This window comes from Hypanus sabinus, chromosome 10, assembly GCF_030144855.1.
Source record: "Hypanus sabinus isolate sHypSab1 chromosome 10, sHypSab1.hap1, whole genome shotgun sequence".
NCBI lineage: Eukaryota > Metazoa > Chordata > Chondrichthyes > Myliobatiformes > Dasyatidae > Hypanus > Hypanus sabinus.
The window spans coordinates 81,257,385-81,279,100 of NC_082715.1; the positions used below are offsets into that span (position 1 = coordinate 81,257,385).

General features: G+C 41.7%; 1 protein-coding gene across 4 annotated transcripts in view; it reads left to right on the top strand.

Annotated features, from left to right (window-relative positions):
* ppil4 (peptidylprolyl isomerase (cyclophilin)-like 4) overlaps positions 1–21,716 on the top strand; it is an 80,140-nt gene that overhangs the window by 12,586 nt on the left and 45,838 nt on the right. The gene's annotated exons all lie outside the window — the stretch shown is intronic.

A 21,716-nucleotide genomic window follows, 5' to 3' on the forward strand; every position in this document is an offset into this window, starting at 1 on the left:
GATGAACAAGGCTAAGATTCTGTTACTGAATCATTGAGTGTGGCTTTTCAAGCTCGCACTCTTCCTCACTGATGAGAAGAGGGCATGTCCCAGATGGTGAGGGTCCCAAATGATGGATGCTGCTTTCTTGAGGCACCACCCCTTGAATAAGTGGAGGCGAATGTTGGACCAGTGATTTGTTTATTTTTGTTATTTACAGATATAGTGCCCACAAAGCAGCATTGGCCAGTAACTCATTTATTGAACCATAGCCTGATCCTAGGACAATTTACAATGACTAATTAACCTACTAACTGGTACGCAACATGGGAGGAAACTGGAGCACTTGGAGGAAACCCACATGCTCACAAAAAGGGTATTGACCTCTGAACTTTGACACCCCAAACTAAGCCCTGTTCTACTCTGGCACCCGTTGGAGGTAGCCGAGTTTGCAGTTGTCTGCAGCCTCTTGCAATATTTCTTTTTAAATCTTTTTATTAATTTTTAAACAAACATAAATGAAACATGAATAGAGTTTGAGAGTACATAGTTAATAGTTTAAATAAACATTCAAATAGATGACAATCAATATATAATAACCTCCCAAGCTCATGGTAATTGCAAACAAAAGAAGAAAAAAAACACCCCCCCAAAAAAAGAGAAAAAAAAACACTAACCAACATGGGCTATTGCATTATGTCAAATATATACAGTAGTGCCAATAACTTGGAACCTCCACCCAAATAATTAAGGATAATAAAAGTGAGGTTTAGGAAAAGACAAATTAACTCATATGAAAATGTTGCATAAATGGTCTCCAAGTTTCTTCAAATTTAACTGAAGGATCAAAGGCAACACTTCTAATTTTTTCTAAGCTCAAACAAGAGATAGTTTGAGAAAACCACTGAAATATAGTTGGAGGATTAATTTCTTTCCGATTCAATAAAATAGATCTTCTAGCCATTAATGAAACAAATGCAATCATCCGTTGAGATGAGGGGGATAAATGGCTATTATCCGCCATTGGTAAACCAAAAATTGCAGTAATAGGATGCGGTTGGAAATTGATACTCAGAACTGTTGAAATAATACCGAAAATATCTTTCCAGTAATTTTGCAAACAAGGGCAAGACCAAAACATGTGGGTCAATGAAGCAACATCAGAATGACATCTGTCACAGGTTGGATTAACATAAGAAGAAAATTGAGCAAGTTTATCCTTAGACATATGAGCTCTATGTACAACAAATTGTATTAGGGCATGTTTCGCACAAATAGAAGAAGAATTGACTAATTGTAAAATGTTCTCCCACTGCTCAGTGGGTATAAGACAATGAAGTTCTTTTTCCCATTCCTTCTTAATTTTTTCTGATACTTCTGGCTGTATTTTCATGATTATATTGTAGCGGTGTGCTACACGCAGCGCTAAAATTACGACACGGAGTCGGTAACTGCAGTCGAAGGAAAAAACTTTATTCGGAATCTTCAGCCTCACTTTTAAGCCTCCCTCAACCTGCCCCCCATGGCGCAGAAGCTCCAAAGCTCTGTGCTCGCAAACCCCCGTAGGCTATCTAATTGTGAGTCGGTTCGGATGTGCCAGGAAAAGGGTCGCCACATAACCCCCCCCCCAGAACCGGCAATACACCCCCCAATGTCCGCAGTCTGGGCCAGAACCTGCTTGGGAGGTCGGCCTCTCCGCCGAGGTGCCGGAAACTTGGCCGGTTGCGCCAGGTCCACATGGGCCGGTTTGAGGCAGTCCACCGTGAAAACCTCCTCTTTCCCCCCAACGTCCAGCACGAACGTGGACCCGTTGTTCCGGAGCACCATAAACGGCCCCTCGTATGGCCGCTGCAGCGGCGGCCGATGCCCGCCCCTTCGTACAAGCACAAACTTACAGTTCTGTAGGTCTTTGGGTACGCAGGTCGGGTGCCGCCCGTGCTGTGAAGTGGGTATGGGGGCCAGGTTACCGAGCTTCTCGCGTAGTCTGCCCAGGACTGCTGCGGGATCTTCCTCTTGCCCCCTTGGGGCTGGTAGGAACTCTCCGGGGACGACCAGGGGCGCACCATATACCAACTCGGCCGACGAGGCGTGCAGGTCGTCCTTGGGCGCTGTGCGGATGCCGAGTAGGACCCAGGAAAGCTCATCCGCCCAGTTGGCTCCTCGCAGGCGGGCCATGAGGGCCGACTTCAGGTGACGGTGGAAACGCTCCACTAGCCCGTTCGACTGTGGGTGGTAGGCAGTGGTGTGGTGCAGCTGAGTCCCCAAAAGGCTGGCCATAGCTGACCACAGGCTGGAGGTGAACTGGGAGCCTCTGTCGGAGGTAATGTGGGCTGGTACACCAAAGCGAGATATCCAGGTGGCGATCAGGGCTCGGGCGCAAGATTCGGAGGTGGTGTCGGTGAGCGGGACCGCCTCTGGCCATCTTGTGAACCGGTCCACGATAGTCAGGAGGTGCCGCGCTCCGCGCGACACTGGCAGGGGGCCCACGATATCCACATGAATGTGGTCGAAACGCCGGTGGGCGGGATGGAACTGCTGCGGTGGGGCTTTGGTGTGCCGCTGCACCTTGGCCGTCTGGCACGTTTTTGGCACCATGCACGTTTTGGCCCATTCACTGACCTGTTTGCGGAGTCCGTGCCAAACGAACCTGCTGGAAACCATCCGGACAGTTGTCCGGATGGAGGGATGCGCCAAGTTATGAATGGAGTCGAAAACGCGTCGCCGCCAGGCTGTCGGGACGACTGGACGGGGCTGGTCGGTGGCGACGTCACAGAGTAGGGTCCTCTCACCCGGGCCCACGGGGAGGTCCTGGAGCTGCAAACCGGAAACTGCGGTTCTGTAACTCGGAATCTCCTCATCCGCCTGCTGCGCCTCTGCCAGTGCCTCAAAGTCTACCCCTTGGGAAAGGGCATGAACGGTAGGGCGAGAGAGCGCATCCGCCACGACATTGTCCTTACCCGAGACGTGCCGGACATCCGTCGTGTATTCAGAGATGTAGGACAGGTGGCGTTGCTGGCGGGACGACCAGGGGTCGGACGCTTTCGTAAACGCAAAGGTAAGCGGTTTGTGGTCCGTGAACGCGGTGAAGGGCTGACCTTCTAGGAAGTACCTGAAATGCCGGATTGCCAGGTAGAGTGCCAACAGTTCCCAGTCGAAAGCACTGTATTTGAGCTCGGGTGGTCGCAGGTGTTTGCTGAAAAACGCCAGGGGTTGCCAGCGACCTGCGATGAGTTGCTCCAGCACCCCACCGACTGCCGTGTTTGATGCGTCCACTGTGAGGGCGGTAGGGGCGTCCATTCTAGGACGTACTAGCATTGCGGGGTCCGCCAAAGCTTCCTTCGTTTGAACGAAAGCGGCAGCGGACTCCTCGTCCCAGGTAATGTCCTTGCTCGGACCCGACATCAGGGCGAACAGGGGGCGCATGATCCGGGCAGCTGAAGGGAGGAAGCGGCGGTAGAAATTGACCATACCTACGAATTCCTGAAGGCCTTTGATCGTGGTGGGTCGGGGAAAGAGGCGGACCGCATCTACCTTAGCGGGCAGAGGGGTTGCCCCGTCTTTAGTCATCCTGTGGCCCAGGAAGTCAATGGTATCGAGTCCGAACTGGCATTTGGCGGGGTTGATTGTAAGACCGTACTCACTCAGTCGGGCGCAGAGTTGACGGAGGTGGGACAGATGCTTCTGACGACTGCTGCTGGCTATGAGGATGTCATCCAAATAGATGAACGCAAAGTCCAGGTCCCGTCCCACTGCGTCCATTAACCGCTGGAACGTCTGTGCGGCATTCTTCAGGCCGAACGGCATGTGGAGGAACTCGAAAAGGCCAAACGGGGTGATGAGAGCCGTTTTGGGGACGTCGTCAGGATGCATCGGGATTTGATGGTACCCTTGGACGAGGTCTACCTTGGAGAAGATCCGTGCGCCGTGCAGGTTTGCTGCAAAGTCCTGAATGTGCGGCACAGGGTAGTGGTCCGGTGTGGTAGCCTCGTTCAGCCTGCGGTAGTCGCCGCAGGGTCTGCAGCCCCCCGTCGCTTTGGGCACCATGTGCAGGGGGGAGGCCCATGGGCTGTCGGACCGCCGGATGATCCCCAATTCCTCCATCCTCTGGAACTCCTCCTTCGCCAGTCGGAGCTTGTGGAGGGGTGGTCCCTGGGTCGGGATGTGGTGCTGTACGCCGTGCCTGGGCATGGCCGCTGTGAACTGCGGTGCCAGAACCGATGGGAAATCTGCCAGGACCCTGGTGAAGTCGTTGCCGGACAGCGTGATGGAGCCGAGGTGAGGGGCTGGCAACTGGGCTGCACCCAGGGAGAACGCCTGAAAGGTCTCGGCGTGTACCAGTCTCTTCCTGGGCAGGTCGACCAGTAGGCTGTGAGCCCGCAAGAAATCCGCACCCAGAAGCGGTTGGGCTACGGCGGCCAGTGTGAAGTCCCACGTGAACTGGCTGGAGCCGAACTGTAGCTGCACCTGACGGGTGCCATAGGTCCTTACTGTGCTGCCATTCACGGCCCTCAGGGGGGGACCCGGTGCCCTGCTGCGGGTGTCGTAACTCGTCGGAGGTAAAACGCTGATCTCGGCCCCAGTATCGACCAAAAACCTGCGTCCTGACCTTCTATCCCACACATACAGGAGGCTATCCCGATGACCAGCCGCCGTAGCCATCAGCGGCAGCTGGCCCTGGCGTTTCCCGGGAACTGGCAGGGCGGGCGACAACGGCGGGCTTCTGCGCCCCACCGCTGGTGGTAGAAGCACCAGTGTTCATTGGGCCGGGGGTTGGCGGGCTCTGCGGCCGGGCCTGGACTGGTTTGCTGCCGGGAGCGTGGCTGGGAGATCTGTGCGATGGACGCCCAGCTCACCTTTTTGGCGTTCCACAGCAAGTCCGCCCGGGCTGCCACCTTCCGGGGGTCACTGAAATCCGCGTCGGACAGCAGCAGGCGTATGTCCTCGGGCAGCTGCTCCAGGAATGCCTGCTCAAACATGAGGCAGGGTGTGTGTTCGTCGGCGAGAGACAACATCTCATTCATTAAAGCCGAAGGAGGTCTGTCGCCCAAGCCATCCCGGTGCAGTAATAGGGCAGCCCACTCGCGCCGTGAGAGTCCGAAAGTCCTGAGGAGCAGGGCTTTGAATTCCGTGTACTTGCCGTCTGCCGGGGGCGACTGTACGAACTCCGCGACCTGGGCCGCTGTGTCCTGGTCGAGGGAGCTCACCACGTAGTAGTAGCGGGTGTCTTCTGAGGTGATCTGGCGAACGTGGAATTGTGCTTCGGCTTGCTGGAACCATAGGTTCGGGCGCTGTGTCCAGAAACCCGGCAGTTTCAACGAAACCGCATGAACAGAGGCGGCGTCGGTCATTTCTGGTCCAAAAATCGTTTGGACCGTCGGGGTCACCAATTGTAGCGGTGTGCTACATGCAGCGCTAAAATTACGACACGGAGTCGGTAACTGCAGTCGAAGGAAAAAACTTTATTCGAAATCTTCAGCCTCACTTTTAAGCCTCCCTCAACCTGCCCCCCATGGCGCAGAGGCTCCAAAGCTCTGTGCTCGCAAACCCCCGTAGGCTATCTAATTGTGAGTCGGTTCGGATGTGCCAGGAAAAGGGTCGCCACAATATTATAAATGATAGCTACTAAACCTTTCTGATGAGGATTCAGAGCTAAAATTTTTTCCGTAATGTCCGATGGTCATAGATTCGGAAAGGACTGTAACTTATTATTCAAAAAATTTCTAACTTGCAAATATCTAAAAAAAAATGAGTTTTAGGTAAATTATGAGTTTTAATGAGAAAAAATGAGTTTTAGGCTGTTCAAAGGACATAAAATTATTATCTAAAAATAGATCACGAAAACATGTTATACCTTTTGTTTTCCATAAAACAAAGGCTTGATCCATAAAAGAGGGCCAAAAAAAAAAAGATATTATAGGGTTTGATAAGATGAACTTATTCAAGCCAAAAAATTTACGAAATTGAAACCATATTCGCAATGTATGTTCAACTATAGGATTAGTTATTTGTTTATTCAGTTTAGATAAAGAAAAAGGAAGTGAAAATCCTAAAATTGAAAACAATGAAAAGTCTTGTACAGATTTACATTCCAAATTTACCCATTGAGGGCAAGTCGATTCTTGTGTCCAAAATATTAAATATCGTATTTTAACTGCCCAATAGTAAAATCTCGTTTGGCAAAGCCAAACCACCCTCCTTCTTAGGCTTCTGTAAATATTTTTTGCTTAGTCTAGGATTTTTATTCTGCTACAGATAGGAAGATATTTTGGAGTCAATAATATCAAAAAAAGATTTAGGAATAAAAATTGGTAATGCTTGAAATAAATATAAAAATTTGGGCAATACCATCTCTTAATAGCATTAATTCGACCAACCAATGACAAAGATAATGGGGACCACCTGGTAATAAGTTGCTTAATTTGGTCAATTAAAGGTAAGAAATTAACTTTAAATAAATCTTTGTTTTTTTGGTAATTTTAATACCCAAATAAGTAAAATAATCTGTGACAACTTTAAATGGTAAATGTTTATAAATTGGAACTTGCATATTTAATAGAAATAATTCGCTCTTATTAAAATTCAATTTGTAACCAGAAAAGTTACTAAACTGAACAAGCAAGGACGAAATAGTAGGAATAGATCTCTCAGGGTCGGATATGTATAGTAACAAATCATCAGCATATAATGATAACTTGTACGTCCCTTCCCCACGAGTAATACCCAAAATATTAGGTGATTCATGAATGGCTATAGCTAAAGGTTCCAAAACGATGTCAAATAGTAAAGGACTTACAGGACAGCCTTTCCTTGTACCACGGAATAACTGAAAAAAGGGACCGAAGCCAAGGGCTTATAGTATATTAATTTAATCCATGATATAAATTTCGAACTAAAATTAAAATGCTGCAACGTGTTAAATAAATATGGCTATTCAACTCTATCAAATGCTTTTTCAGCATCTAAGGAAATGACACATTCTGGTATTTTGGGTGAAGGAGTATAAATAATATTAATTAATTTTCTAATGTTAAAAGATGAGTAGCGGTTTTTAATAAATCCAGTCTGATCTTCAGAAATAATTCGAGGTAATATATTTTCTAATCTAGTGGCCAAAATTTTACTAAAAATCTAAAAATCCGTATTCATCAAGGATATAGGCCGATAGAATGCACATTCAGTGGGGTCTTTATCTTTTTTAAAAATTAAAAAAAATAGAGGCTTCATAAAAAGATTGTGGCAATTTACCTATAGTTAACGCATCTTTAAAAGTTTTACAAAGCCAAGGAGAAAGTATTTAAAAAAGGATTTAAAAGGAAAAGGAAAAGGATTTAAAAAATTCTACAGTATAACCATCCGGACCAGGAGCTTTACCGGAATTCATTGAAAAAGTAGCCTTTTTTATTTCAGTTTCTGTAATAGGTGCATCTAGGAATATACTATCCTCTGTTGTTAATTTTGGGATATTCAATTTTCTTAAAAATTCATCTATTATAGAAGAATCCTCAACAAATTCTGATTGATATAAAGAATTATAAAGATCTTGAAAGACTTTATTTATCTCTTTATGGTCGATCGTCAGAGTGCCTTCTCATTTATGAATCCTAGTAATTTGTCATTTAACCGAAACAGTTTTCAATTGATTAGCCAATAATTTGCCAGACTTATCTCTGTGTACATAAAACTGGGTTCTAGATTTAATTAACTGATTTTCTATCGCAGAGGGTAATAACAAACTATGCTCCATTTGAAGTTCAACTCTTTCTTTATAAAGTTCTTTGCTGGGGGTCACTGAATAAATCTTATCAATTGCTTTGATTTTATCAACCAATGTTAATATTTTAGAATTAGTTTGTTACCTTACTCCAGCAGAGTATGAAATAATCTGTCCATGAATAAATGCTTTAAAAGTGTCCCATAAAATTCCACTAGAGATCTCTGCTGTAGAATTTGTTGAGAGAAACAAGTCAATTTGTTGTTTATTAAAATTAAGAAAGTCTAAGTCCTGCAATAAAATAGAATTGAACCTCCAAGATTTGGCATTAATAGATGAGTCCATTGTCTTAATAGATAGCTTCAAAGGTGCATGGTCAGAAATGGTAATGGAGTCATATTTACAATCAATAACATCTGTAAGTAAACGGTGATCAATAAAAAAGTAATCAATTCTTGAATAGTTATGATAAACATGAGAAAAGTATGAAAACTCTGTCATTGGGATGTAAAAAAATGCCAAATTTCGGAAATTCCAGAATCAATCATAAAGGAATTAATAAGAGAGGCTGATTTATTTGGAAGAGCTTGTGTAGGCTTAGATCTATCCATCGAAGGGTTTAAACAACCAGTTAATATCCCCACCCATTATCAGCATGTACTGATTCAAATTAGGAAAGGATGTAAATAGACACTTAAAAAATTCAGGACAATCAGTGTTTGGAGCATAAACATTAACTAAAGCAACTTTTTGATTAAAAAGTAGACCAGTAATAAGCAAAAATCTACCTTGTGGGTCTGAAATTGTTTCATAGTGTATAAAGGAGGTTGAAGAATCTATAAAAATAGAAGCGCCTCTTATTTTGGCTTGGGAATTCGAGTGATACTGTTCGCCTTTCCAAAACCTAAAAAAGTGTTGACTATCCACCTTCCTCACATGAGCCTCTTGTACAAAGATAATATTAGCATTCATTCTGTGGAATACTTCGAATATTTTTTTGTGTTTGATCAGATTATTTAAACCATTAGTATTCCAAGAAACAAAATTAATAATCTTATCCATATTGCCAATATTTATTACAATTAACACATAAGGTGAAAAAAAAGATGAACTCATGAATCCGGAAGAGGGAAGTAGGTTCAAGGAGGAACTGGAAGTCATGACACTGCAACCATTTTTGTAGTTTCGAATCAGCCCATGAAATAAAACTAAGCGTGAAGCAAGCAAAAAGAGAAATCCCCCTCCCTCCACCCTCAAAACCCCAGGAAAAAAGCCAAAAAGAGGCAAGCAAGCGATCTAATACTAAATTTACCCCCATGTCTCAAGACGACAACTCAAAACAAAAAAAGTTAAATAAAAGATACAAACCACCCATATTATAAGAAAGGGTTAGTATAACAAAGATTAAAGTATAAAATTAGTATTGTATATATATAAAACAAAAGAATAAAAAAAATGAAAATGATAAAACCCATAGATGGATAATATTGTATTAGTGTTTTAAAAGAAGGTCCTGAAACTTATTTAGACATTTCAAAACAGATGTGACATATCTAAGCACTAAAGTCATTCTGGAAGAAGAAACACTATTTTATTTTTTTTTAAAGTCTTAATATTTAAATGTTAAAAATATAAAAAAATATATATGAACTTAAAAGAAAACCCTAATGAGTTACTTTCAAAACTAACAGAATAATAATATAAAAAGAACAAACTCAGAATAAACCAAAAATGGACTTTTACTGTGTGTGAGAAATACGTGTAAGCTATCGCGTAAAAAAATCATCATTTTATAAAAGATCCAAATCTATAAACTAATTATTACATTAGTCAACCCATAGAAACAATAAAGTGTTATTCTTCAAGGAATCTTTGAGCATCTGCTGGAGATTTGAACTGCCGATAAGTCCCATCTTGAAGAGTAACTCTCAATTGTGCTGGAAATAACAGCGCTTGCTTGTAGCCTTCCTGATGAATTTCCGACATAACCGATTTAAAAGCCATTCTTGCCCTTAAAACTTCGGGACTATAGTCTTCCAAAATACGGAATTTAAAATCTTGAAAGCTGATCATACCCTTTTTCCAGGCAGCCCGAATCAAACGCTCTTTGGTATGAGGATAATGGATCCGGAGAATTACTTGTCATGGTTTCAAACTTGAATCTGAATGAAAACGAGAAATGCGATGTGCACTGTCGATTATTGGAGGGGTATCCAGTACTTCTGAGCTGAAGACATCCACCAAAAATTTGGAGAAAAATACAGTGAGATCACTGTTCTCAAATTTTTCCAGAATCCCAATTATCCGGAGATTTTGTCTTCGAGAACGATTTTCAAGATCAGTGATTTTAGATTTATAACGATCCAGCTGTTGAGAAGTCGAAGCTTGTTGTTGTTGCAAAGTTTCAATTATGCGATCTCTCTGGCGAGCGGCATCTTCAACATCTAAAATACTTGCTTGTTGTTTTTGTGAATCCAGTGTAAGTGATTGAAGTTTTGCGTCGTGTCTTTAAAATTTCATTGAATGTAGAAAGCTTTGAGGTTAATTTATTCTCCAGTTTTTCAAGTCTGTCGTCCATAAGCTTCGCAATTGCTTCTAAAGTTAATGGTTCTTTCGTCTGTTTTGATTCCTTTGCTTTAGACATTTCAGCGAGTTGAAAATGATTCAAACAATTGAAAAAGATTTCATGCGTCTGAACCCCTTTAGAATAGGAATAAAAAGATCAATTAGGGGGTGTTTGTAGGTTTAAAAAAAAAGTAAAAGGATTGGAGCGAAGCCTAAAACCTCTTTACTCCATAAGCGCCATCTTGAGACCTCCGAGCCTCTTGCAATCTTGTGGAGCCTCCATACCAGACTGTGAAGCAATCAGTCAGAATGTTCTCCACTATAGAGCTGTAGAAATTTGCAAGTCTTCCGTGACTTAACACATCCACTCAAACTCCTAACAAAGTAGAGCTGCTGCTGTGCCTTCTTTCAAAGTCAACATGCCTTTATTATCTAAATATGTATGCCATATACAACCTAGAAATTCATCTTGCAGACAGCCACAAAACAATAGAATCCATGAAAAACCCAGACCACAAAGATGGTGAAACATCCAATATGTGAAAAATGAACAAATCATGCAAACAATAAAAAAGTAAACATAATACGCAGAACATGAACTGCAGAGTCCCTGAAAGTGAGTCACAACCACGGAGTCAGCTGCAGCCCTCAGCTAGGGTCAGTTCAACACTGAGGCGAGTAAAGTTTCACTGAGTAGTGAATTGAACTACATGGCCTCAACGCCTTAATCATTTTACTGTGGTTCAACACTTAAATTGGCTAAACATCAGTTTGTTTTTCACTCTTTGGCCACTACTTCAATCCAACCTGAAGTTTCAATCTGGTCCCAAGTCTGCTCTAGCAATGGCCAAAGTCAGTTTGCTGAATTCTTTAGGATGCCTCAAAAACCCCAGGTTGTACAGATAGTTCGAAAGTACAACTCCCAAAGGGAAATTAGAGCCTTCAGATTGCAATAATCATAGTCCAGAAAAAGTATAGTTAGTAGTTTTGTTAGCTGTCTGCAGAATGTCACTGTATTTTGCCAGTATAGTCTTCATGATTGCTTCAATGTGTTGAGCTCAGGGCTGATCTTCAGAGATGTTGATAGCCAAGTTATTCAGTCTTTCTAATTCTCATCCCTCTCTGAGGACTGGTGCATGTTCTTCTGACTTCCCCTTTTTGAAGTCAACAATTCATTGGTCTTGCTGACATTGAGTGTGAGGTTAATGCGACAACTCTCAACCAGCCAGTTTATCTCATTCTTCGACACTGTTTCATTGCTACTTGAGATCTTACAAGCAGGATCATCTATGAATTTATAAGTTCAATAATTTAGAACATAGATCAGTACAAAGCAGGAACAGACCCTTTGGCCACAATGTTGTGCTAAGCCAATGAAATTAGTAATCAAATGGCCAACTAAATCTTTTATGCGTACACAATATTCATATACATTTCCGCACATTCATGTGCCTATCTAAACATCTCTTAAAAGTCTCTTAACTTTTCTGCCTCTACCATCACCCAGGCAGCTCATTCCAGGCACACACCACTGTGTGTAGAAAATCTTGCCCACCCCCACCTCACCTTAAATGTATTTAAACTAATTTGCAAGTGGGATGCGACCCGGAGCAATAGAACAGTGAAAGAAGTGCACGGAGTAAAGCCAGATCTAACATATAGAGAGGCTTTGAGGAAAGAGAAGCAGAATAAGTGGTGTAAAGGTAGTAAGGTAGAAGGGCTAAAGTGTGTGTACTTCAAGGAACAAAGGTGATGAACTGAGAGCTTGGATACATACATGGAATTATGATGTAGTGGCCATTATGGAGACTTGGCTGGCACCAGGGCAGGAATGGATTCTCAATATTCCTGGATTTCAGTGCTTTAAAAGGAATTGGGGGGGGGGGTGGAGGGAGGAGGGGTAGCATTACTGGTTAGGGATACTATTACAGCTGCAGAAAGGGTGATTACAGCAGGATCCTCTTTTGAGTTAGTATGGGTGGAAGTCAGGAACAGGAAGGGAGCAGTTACTCTACTGAGGGTATTCTATAGGCCCCCTGGTAGCAGCAGAGATACCGAGGAGCAGATTGGGATGCAGATTTTTGAAAGGTGCAAAAATAACAGGATTGTTATCATGGGTGACTTTAACTTCACTAATATTGATTGGCATTTGATTAGTTCCAAGGGTTTAGATGGGGCAGAGTTTGTTAAGTGTGTCCAGGATGGATTCCTGTCACAGTATGCTGACAGGCCGACTAGGGGGAATGCCATACTAGATCTAGTATTAGGTAACGGATCAGGTCAGGTCACAGACCTGTCAGTGGATGAGCATCTGGGGGACAGTGATTACCACTCCCTGGCCTTTAGCATTATGGAAAAGGATAGAATCGGAGAAGACAGGAAAATTTTTAATTGGGGAAGGGCAAATTATGAGGCTGTAAGGCTAGAACTTGCAGGTGTGAATTGTGATTTTTTTAAATTAATTTTTTTACACATTTTCTACATAACTACAAATTAAAAAACCCCAGATCAAAATGAGGAACATTAATACAGTGCAAAATTAAGCATACAATGACAATATGATACAAAGAAAGAGAATTAGAAAAAAGCACCCAAATTGAAGACAAGTAAACTTAGTATCCTCCCCAAGCCCCACAACACAAAAAAAACCCCAGACCAACCACAACACAATATAGAGAATATAAATCAGGACAATCAAACTCCCAAATTGTGAATACACTTGGCAACAGAGGATAATAATGCCTACTACCAAAAAAAAAGGGAGCTGAAAGCAAGGGACTGAAAAAAAAACCCTAGTCAAGAGGATGGTTATGAAAGTACTCGATGAAAGGTCCCCAGACCTTATGGAACTTTAAATCTGAATTAGGAACTGAATAATGAATTTTTTCGAGGTCCAAGCAGGCCATAATGTCGTTAAGCCATTGAGCATGAGTGGGCGGGGCAACATCTCTCCATCTAAGGAGGATCAGGCGTCTAGCCAGGAGAGAGGCAAAGGATAATATTCGGCATTTGGTCGGACTCAGACGTAAATCTGTCTCGCCCCAGAAACCGAACAAAGCAATTAAAGGGTTTGGTTCTATGTGGTGATTCAGAATATACGATAATGTAGTGAAGACATCTTTCCAAAATTTCTCCAAGCTAGAACAGAACCAGTACATATGAATGAGAAAGGCCTCGCCCCTCTTGCATTTATCACAAAGTGGACTAATGTTAGGGTAAAATCGAGATAGTTTAGATTTAGACATATGGGCTCTATGAACAGTCTTAAACTGTAAAAGGCAATGGCGAGCACAAAGAGAGGTTGAATTAACCGATTTGAGAATCAAGTCCCAACTCTCATCAGATAAGGAGGTATTTAAATCCTGCTCCCATGCCATTTTAATTTTATCCACAGTGGCCTGTTGTAAGGCTGCTAATTTATCTCGAATAATTGATATTAAACCTTTACCTAGTAGATTAATGGAAAGAAATAAGTCCATAGCATTTTTCACAGGCATTTCAGGAAAGTTAGGAATTAAAGGAGCAATAAAGTGTCTAATTTGGAGATATCTAAAGAAATGAGCATTGGGCAGATTGAACTTAACAGAGAGCTGTTGAAAAGAAGCGAAGCGATTATCAATAAAAAGATCTTCAAAATGTCTAATGCCCTTCCTATACCAAACATGGAATGCTGAATCATACGTAGTAGGTAAAAAAAAGGTGATTATGTACGACAGGGCTGGAAACGGAAAAACCATGGAAACCATAGAATTTCTTAAACTGAGCCCATATACGCAAGGTGTGTCTAACAAGAGGATTAGCTATTAATCTGGACAAACTACTAGGGAGTGCAGAGCCAAGAAGTGCAGAGATAGATAATTCTTTAGTGGAGCTCAACTCCATTGCCACCCAATTAGGGCACTTGGGTTGGCCAAGAAAGAAAGACCAAAAGGTAGCACAACGTATATTGGCTGACCAATAGTATAAACGAAAGTTAGGTAAAGCCATGCCACCCTCTTTTTTTAAGTTTTTGGAGATGGATTTTATTAATTCTAGAGCGCTTATTCTTCCACAGATATGACAAAATAATAGAGTCTAAGGAATCAAAAAAAGATTTAGGAATAAAAATTGGGATTGATTGAAATAAGTATAAAAATTTAGGGAGAACATACATTTTAACAACATTAATACGACCTACCAAAGACATAGATAGAGGTGACCATTGTACCAGATTCTGTTTTATGGTATATGAAAGATTTGCAAAGTTTTTACGAAAGAGATCTTTAAACTTCCTTGTGACTGTAATCCCAAGATAAGTAAATTGATTATGGACTACTTTAAAAGGGAGATCACGAAATGTTAATTCTTGTGCTTCTTTATTAATTGGGAAAAGTTCGCTCTTATGTAAATTAAGTTTCTAGCCAGAGATCTGGCTAAACTGGTCAAGAAGTGAAAACATTGGAGGTAAGGATGTAGACGGATTTGAGAGAAAGAGTACTAAGTCATCAGCATAAAGAGAAACTTTATGCTCAACACCCCCTCTCCAAATCCCGGTCAATTCAGGATAATTTTGAAATGCTATCGCCAAAGGTTCTATAGCCAAATCAAAGAGAAAGGGACTTAAGGGGCATCCCTGACGGGTGCCACGTTTGAGATTCAATACCTGGGATTTCTGAAAATTAGTTAAAACAGAGGCAGTGGGACACAAGTACAGCAATTTGATCCAAGAGATGAAACTTTGACTGAGGTCAAATTTTTCTAAGACTGCAAAAAGGTAGTTCCACTCTATACAATCAAATGCTTTCTCCGCATCGAGGGAAATAACACATTCAGGAATCCCAGTTGGAGGTGAATATAAAATATTAAATAAACGCCGAATGTTGAAAAAAGGGAGACGGTTTTTAATAAAACCTGATTGGTCATCAGAAATAACAGAGGGAATAATGGTTTCTAATCTATAAACCAAAACTTTAGCCAAGATCTTTACATCAACGTTGAGCAAAGAAATCGGCCTATAAGAGGAACACTCTGTTGGGTCTTTACCCTTTTTTAATAGAAGATAACTAGATGCCTCATTAAAAGAGGGTGGCAATTTGCCGTAATTAAACGAGTCAGATAATACTGAAAGTAACTGAAGAAGTAACTAAAGAAGTGAAGAGAATGATTTATAAAATTCTATAGGGAACCCGTCAGGTCCAGGAGATTTCCCTGAAGACAGTGCAGAAATTGCAAAAGATATTTCTTCTGATGATATAGGCGCATTAAGTTTGGCTTTAAAATCAGATGAAAGTGAAGGAATATTCAGATTATTTAAAAATTGATCAACAGAGATATTGTCATTCAAAGATTCAGAGGAATAAAGCCTAGAATAGAAATTTTTAAATGCGTCATTAATTTCTAAATGATCTGATGTAAAGTCTCCGTTCTCCTTCCAGATCTTTGTAATATGTTGTTTGGCTTTGGAACGCCTCAGCTGATTGGCTAGAAATTTACCAGACTTATCACCATGAATGTAAAAGCGACTCTTGCTTTTGAGAAGTTGGCATTCAACAGGTTGAGTAGACAGAAGATTAAATTTAGTTTGGAGTTCTACACGCTTCTTGTATAGTTCAGGGTTCTTAGTTTGAGCAAACAGTTGATCCAATTCTTTAATCTGGTTAATGAGGTCTAATCGACCTGCACAGGACCTTCTGTTGAGATTTGCTGTGTAAGAGATTATTTGACCCCTCAGATATGCTTTCATGGCATCCCAGACATTCTGGGATGACAATTCAGGTGATGTATTGGTGTTAAAATAAAAGGTTATCTGATCCTTAATAAATTTTAGAAAATCATCATCCGATAATAAAGTCGAATCAAACCGCCAGTGTTTATTCCTCTGAGGGAGACCAGGAAAGTTTAAAGAGAGAGTAATTGGGGCATGGTCAGAAATCAGTATACTCTGATAGTCACAAGAATAGCCAAATGGAATAAGTTGGTTATTGAGTAAGAAATAGTCAATTCTAGTGAAGGTATGGTGAACATGTGAAAAAAAAGAATAATCTCTCTCAGTAGGGTGAAGGAAACGCCATACATCAGAGATACCAAAATTAGAGAGAAACGATTGGATAGCTAAGGCAGATTTAGTAGGTGGTCTGGTAACAGAGGACAATCGATCCAAATTAGGATCTAACCAACAGTTGAAGTCACCACCCAGTATAAGAGAGTATGAGTTTAAGTCTGGTAGTGAGGAAAAAAAACGTTCAAAAAAGTTAACATCATCAAAGTTGGGGGCATACAGGTTTGCTAGTACAACTTTAGTGTTATATAGTTTACCAGAAACGATAATAAAACGGCCATTTGTATCAGATATTTTATTATGGAGTTCAAAAGGAATATTTGAGTTTATAAGGATGGAGACCCCCCCCCCCCCCACCCCTAGCTTTAGCGGCAAAGGATGAATGAAAATGCTGACCCGCCCACTTTGACAGAAGCCGGGAGTTATCAAAACAACGAATATGAGTTTCTTGAAGGAAAGCAATGTCAGCTTTGAGTTGTTTAATATGTGAGAATATTAACTTCCTTTTAACAGGGTGATTACATTCCTTTACATTCCAGCTCACGAATTTAAGTGCACTAGCCATTATCAATTACTAATGCATAAAAAGGAGCAGGCATATAAAAAGTCAAGCAATACAATAACAGTCTGGGAGCAGAAATGTAAATATAGATTCGTAAAATCAAAACATAAACATGTCCTGAGCAACAAAGGAAAACAATAAATACAGTGAGTGATGTTAGAACTGGAAAACCCACCCCACCCACGCAACCCAAAGCTAGACGGCTACCAAAAAAAGCAGCTAGCTCTACCAAAAAAATTAACTCAAATATAACTTCCAGATCCGTGTCATTAACAGCATTTCCTTATAAATACTATAGCAAATAGTAACTAGTTTATGCACTAGAAAACATAACTACAAATTGGAACATCTGCAGAAATATAAAACTTAATACAAAGAAAATCAGAAGAAAACCAAAACTAACCTACCCACGAAAAATTATAGAAGGTTAAAGGAAGAGAAAGGGAAGAAGGGGAAAATTGTAGATTCAAGGAGAATACTTATCAACCATTTACAGAGAAAAAAAACAAAAATAAAAAAAAGTGAAAATAAATAATAAAAATAATCAACAGTTAAACTGTGAATCAACCAACAGGGAGGCCTTCAATAAAGACTTCAAACCTCCAAAACAAGTTAGAGTCAATTATAGAACTCTTTAGATAAAGTTATACAAGAATAAAATAGATTACACAAGTACAATTTAAACGTCCACAGGGAAACATTTCAAGCATAGAATGTCTATTTAAAAAAAAAAGACACACCAAATCCAGGGAGAGATTGTCAACAGCTCTTAGAGTTTCAATAAATAATGTCTGAGTGATTCAAGTAAGGTCTGAGTCTGGAAAAAGTAGTTTTACTACAGGAGGTACTTATCCACCATTTTAGGAGGTCCGATCGGGTTCCGAAGATGGCTGGATAGCCGGGAAACTTCCAACAAATGCCTCAGCCTCCTTCACTGACTTAAACCACTTATATTTTCCAGTAGTAAACGTAATTCATAAATCGGCAGGATTGCGAAGAGAGGGTCTAAAACCACGATCAAAAAGCACTTACATTACACCTTTAAACTCAACACGCATCTTTAAAACCTGGGGGGCAAAATCCTCCACAAGGCGAATGACTATTTTGAAAAGCAAAAGTACCTCTGCGACGTGCCTCCATAATCAAACGGTTTTTTCCCTGTTATTGATGAAAGCACAAAATTACCGGTCGTGGGCGGGAGCCCAGAATTGCAGGGGGGAACATAGACCCTGTGTGCCCTTTCAAGCTCAGGCGGATTAGGAAGCAAATCTTTCCCAAACATCTCACAAAGGAACTCAGAGAAGAACTTCACAGGTGATCTCTGTTCGGTGGCCTCTGGCAAACCAAGAATTCGTAGATTGCAACATCTGCTCCGGTTTTCAAGATCCACCATTTTGGAAAACAGTTTGTTATACTGCGCTGGAACAGAGAGTCTCCAAGTATTGAACACGACTTTTTAAATCTTCAGAAGTCGAATCGATGCAAAATAAGTGTTCAGCATGTTCGTCCACTCTAGCATTGATCCGATCCAGTTTGTCGTCCAGCTGGTTGAAAGCAGTTCTAAATTCCTTTAAAATATTGTCCCGATATTGTTCCAGAAAAATGAGGGTCTCCGTCGGCCGAGCCGTAGCTTCCTTTTTCCTGGATTTAGAACTCTTGTTAGACATTGTAAGGTAGATGTGTTTGCAGGTGAGTGAAAGAGACCAAATAAAGTTCCTAACTAAGGTTTAAAAAATGGAGACATTTAGTGCAAAGATAGCGAAAGTAACGGAACAAAAGTTCGGAGCAGCTAAGCAATCGCCATCTTACCGGAAGTCCCCGAATTGTGATGTTTTTGCAGGGCAATGTACTATGGACATGTGGACGATGTTTAAGGATCTCTTGCAGAATGTTAGGGATAAACTTGTCCCGGTGAGGAAGATAAAGAATGGTAGGCTGAAGGAACCATGGGTGACAAGTGAAGTGGAAAATCTAGTCAGGTGGAAGAAGGCAGCATACATGAGTTTTAGGAAGCAAGGATCAGATGGGTCTATTGAGGAATATAGGGTAGCAAGAAAGGAGCTTAAGAAGGGGACATAAGAAGGCCTTGGCTAGTAGGGTAAAAGAAAACCCCAAGGCATTCTACAATTATGTGAAGAACAAAAGGATGGCAGGAGTGATGGTAGGACCGATTAGAGATAAAAGTGGGAAGATGTGCCTGGAGGCTGTGAAAGTGATCGAGGTCCTCAATGAATACTTCTCTTTGGTATTCACCACTGAGAGGGAACTTGACAGTGAGGACAATATGAGTGAGGTTGATGTTCTGGAGCACGTTGATATTAAGGGAGAGGAGGTGTTGGAGTTGTTAAAATACATTAGGACCGATAAGTCCCCGGAGCCTGACGGAATATTCCCCAGGCTGCTCCACGAGGCGAGGGAAGATATTGCTGAACCTCTGGCTAGGATCTTTATATCCTCGTTGTCCACAGGAATGGTACTGGAGGATTGGAGGGAGGCGAATGTTGTCCCCTTGTTCAAAAAAGGTAGTAGGGATAGCCCGGGTAATTAAAGACCAGTGAGCCTTACGTCTGTGGTGGGAAAGCTGTTGGAAAAGTTTCTTAGAGATAGGATCTATGGGCGTTTAGAGAATCATGGTCTGATCAGGGGCAGTCAGCATGGCTTTGTGAAGGGCAGATCATGCCTGACAAGCCTGATAGAGTTCTTTCAGGAGGTGACCAGGCATATAGATGAAGGTAGTGCAGTGGATGTGATCTACATGGATTTTAGTAAGGCATTTGACAAGGTTCCACACAGCAGGCTTATTCAGAAAGTCAGAAAGCATGAGATCCAGGGAAGTTTGGCCAGGTGGATTCAGAATTGGCTTGCCTGCAGAAGGCAGAGGGTTGTGGTGGAGGGAGTACATTCAGATTGGAGAGTTGTGACTAGTGGTGTTCCACAAGGATCTGTTCTGGGACCTCTAATTTTCGTGATTTTATTAACGACCTGGATGAGGGGGTAGAAGGGTTAGTTGGCAGGTTTGCAGACAACACAAAGGTTGGTGGTGTTGTAGATAGTGTAGAGGATTGTTGAAGATTGCAGGAAGATGTTGATAGGATGCAGAAGTGGGCTGAGAAGTGGCAGATGGAGTTCACCCTGGAGAAGTGTGAGGTGGTACACTTTGGAAGGACAAACTCCAAGGCAGAGTACAAAGTAAATGGCAGGATACTTGGTAGTATGGAGGAGCAGAGGGATCTGGGGATATGTGTCCACAGATCCCTGAAAGTTGCCTCACAGGTAGATAGGGTAGTTAAGAAAGCTTATGGGGTGTTAGCTTTCCTAAGTCGAGGGATAGAGTTTAAGAGATGCGATGTAATGATGCAGCTCTATAAAACTCTAGTTAGGCCACATTTAGAGTACTGTGTCCAGTTCTGGTCGCCTCACTGTAGGAAGGATGTGGAAGCATTGGAAAGGGTACAGAGGAGATTTACCAAGATGCTGCCTGGTTTCAAGAGTATGAATTATGATCAGAGATTAAGGGAGCTAGGGCTTTACTCTGTGGAGAGAAGGAGGATGAGGGGAGACATGATAGAGGTGTACAAGATATTAAGAGGAGTAGACAGAGTGGACAGCTAAGCGCCTCTTCCCCAGGGCACCACTGCTCAGTACAAGAGGACATGGCTTTAAGGTAAGGGGAGGGAAGTTCAAGGGGGATATTAGAGGAAGGTTTTTCACTCAGAGTGGTTGTTGTGAGGAATGCACTGCCTGAGTCAGTGGTGGAGGCAGATACACCAGTGAAGTCTACTACTAGACAGGTATATGGAGGAATTTAAGGTGGGGGGTTATATGGGAGGCAGGGTTTGAGGGTCGGCACAACATTGAAGGCCGAAGGGCCTGTAATGTGCTGTACTGTTCTATGTTCTGTGTATGCCCCCAGTATTAGATTTTTCAACCCTTGAAAAAAGGTATTGTCTGTCTACTCTATCTGTGCCTCTCATATTCTTAAAACCTTCTATCAGATCTTCCCTCAGCATCTGCTGCTCCAGAAAAAATGACCTAAGTTTGTCCAACCTCTTAATATAGTATATACTTTCTAATCCAGGCAATGTCCTGGTAGATCTCCTGGCTCCATCTTCAAGGCCTCAACATCCTTCCTATAATGGGGTGACTAGAACTATATGCAATACTCCAGATGTGGCCCAACTAGAATTTTTTAAAACTTTAGCATAACTTCCGGACTTTTGAACTCAGTGCCTTAACTAATACAATCATTCATGCATGCCATATGCCTTCCTAACCACCCTATCAATCTGTGTCGCCATTTCAGAGAGCTATGAACCGTGATCTCAAGATTCTTCTGCTCATCAACACTTTTAAGGATCTTGCCATTAATAGTATACTGTCTCTTTGCATTTGACCTACCAAGGTGTAACACTTCACATTGAGCCGGGTTAAACTCCATCAGCCATTTCTCCACCCATATCTGGAACTGATCTATATCCCATTGCATTCTTTGCCCATTTTCTATGCTATCCACAACATCACCAATCTTCGTATCATCTGGAAACTTAATAACCACCCATCTACAATTTATACTGTATCTATGAACAAATTATTATGGATCTTTAACTAGAAACTTAATAAATTATTAATTACATATTATGAAGTACTTAAGTACTTATTAAGTGCATACCGTTTCAGTAATTAGTTTAGAAATTTAAGTGATAACATAGTTTGATGTATGGTAGCATTCTTCCCTATCTCAGCTACACAGTCAATCTAATACTTTGTTGTATTGTGGGGTGTCTCATTATTTCAGTTAGAACAAGGCAGGATTTGGTGGCTGATGAATACTGAATTTCTTAAACCTAGGAATAGGAATTAAT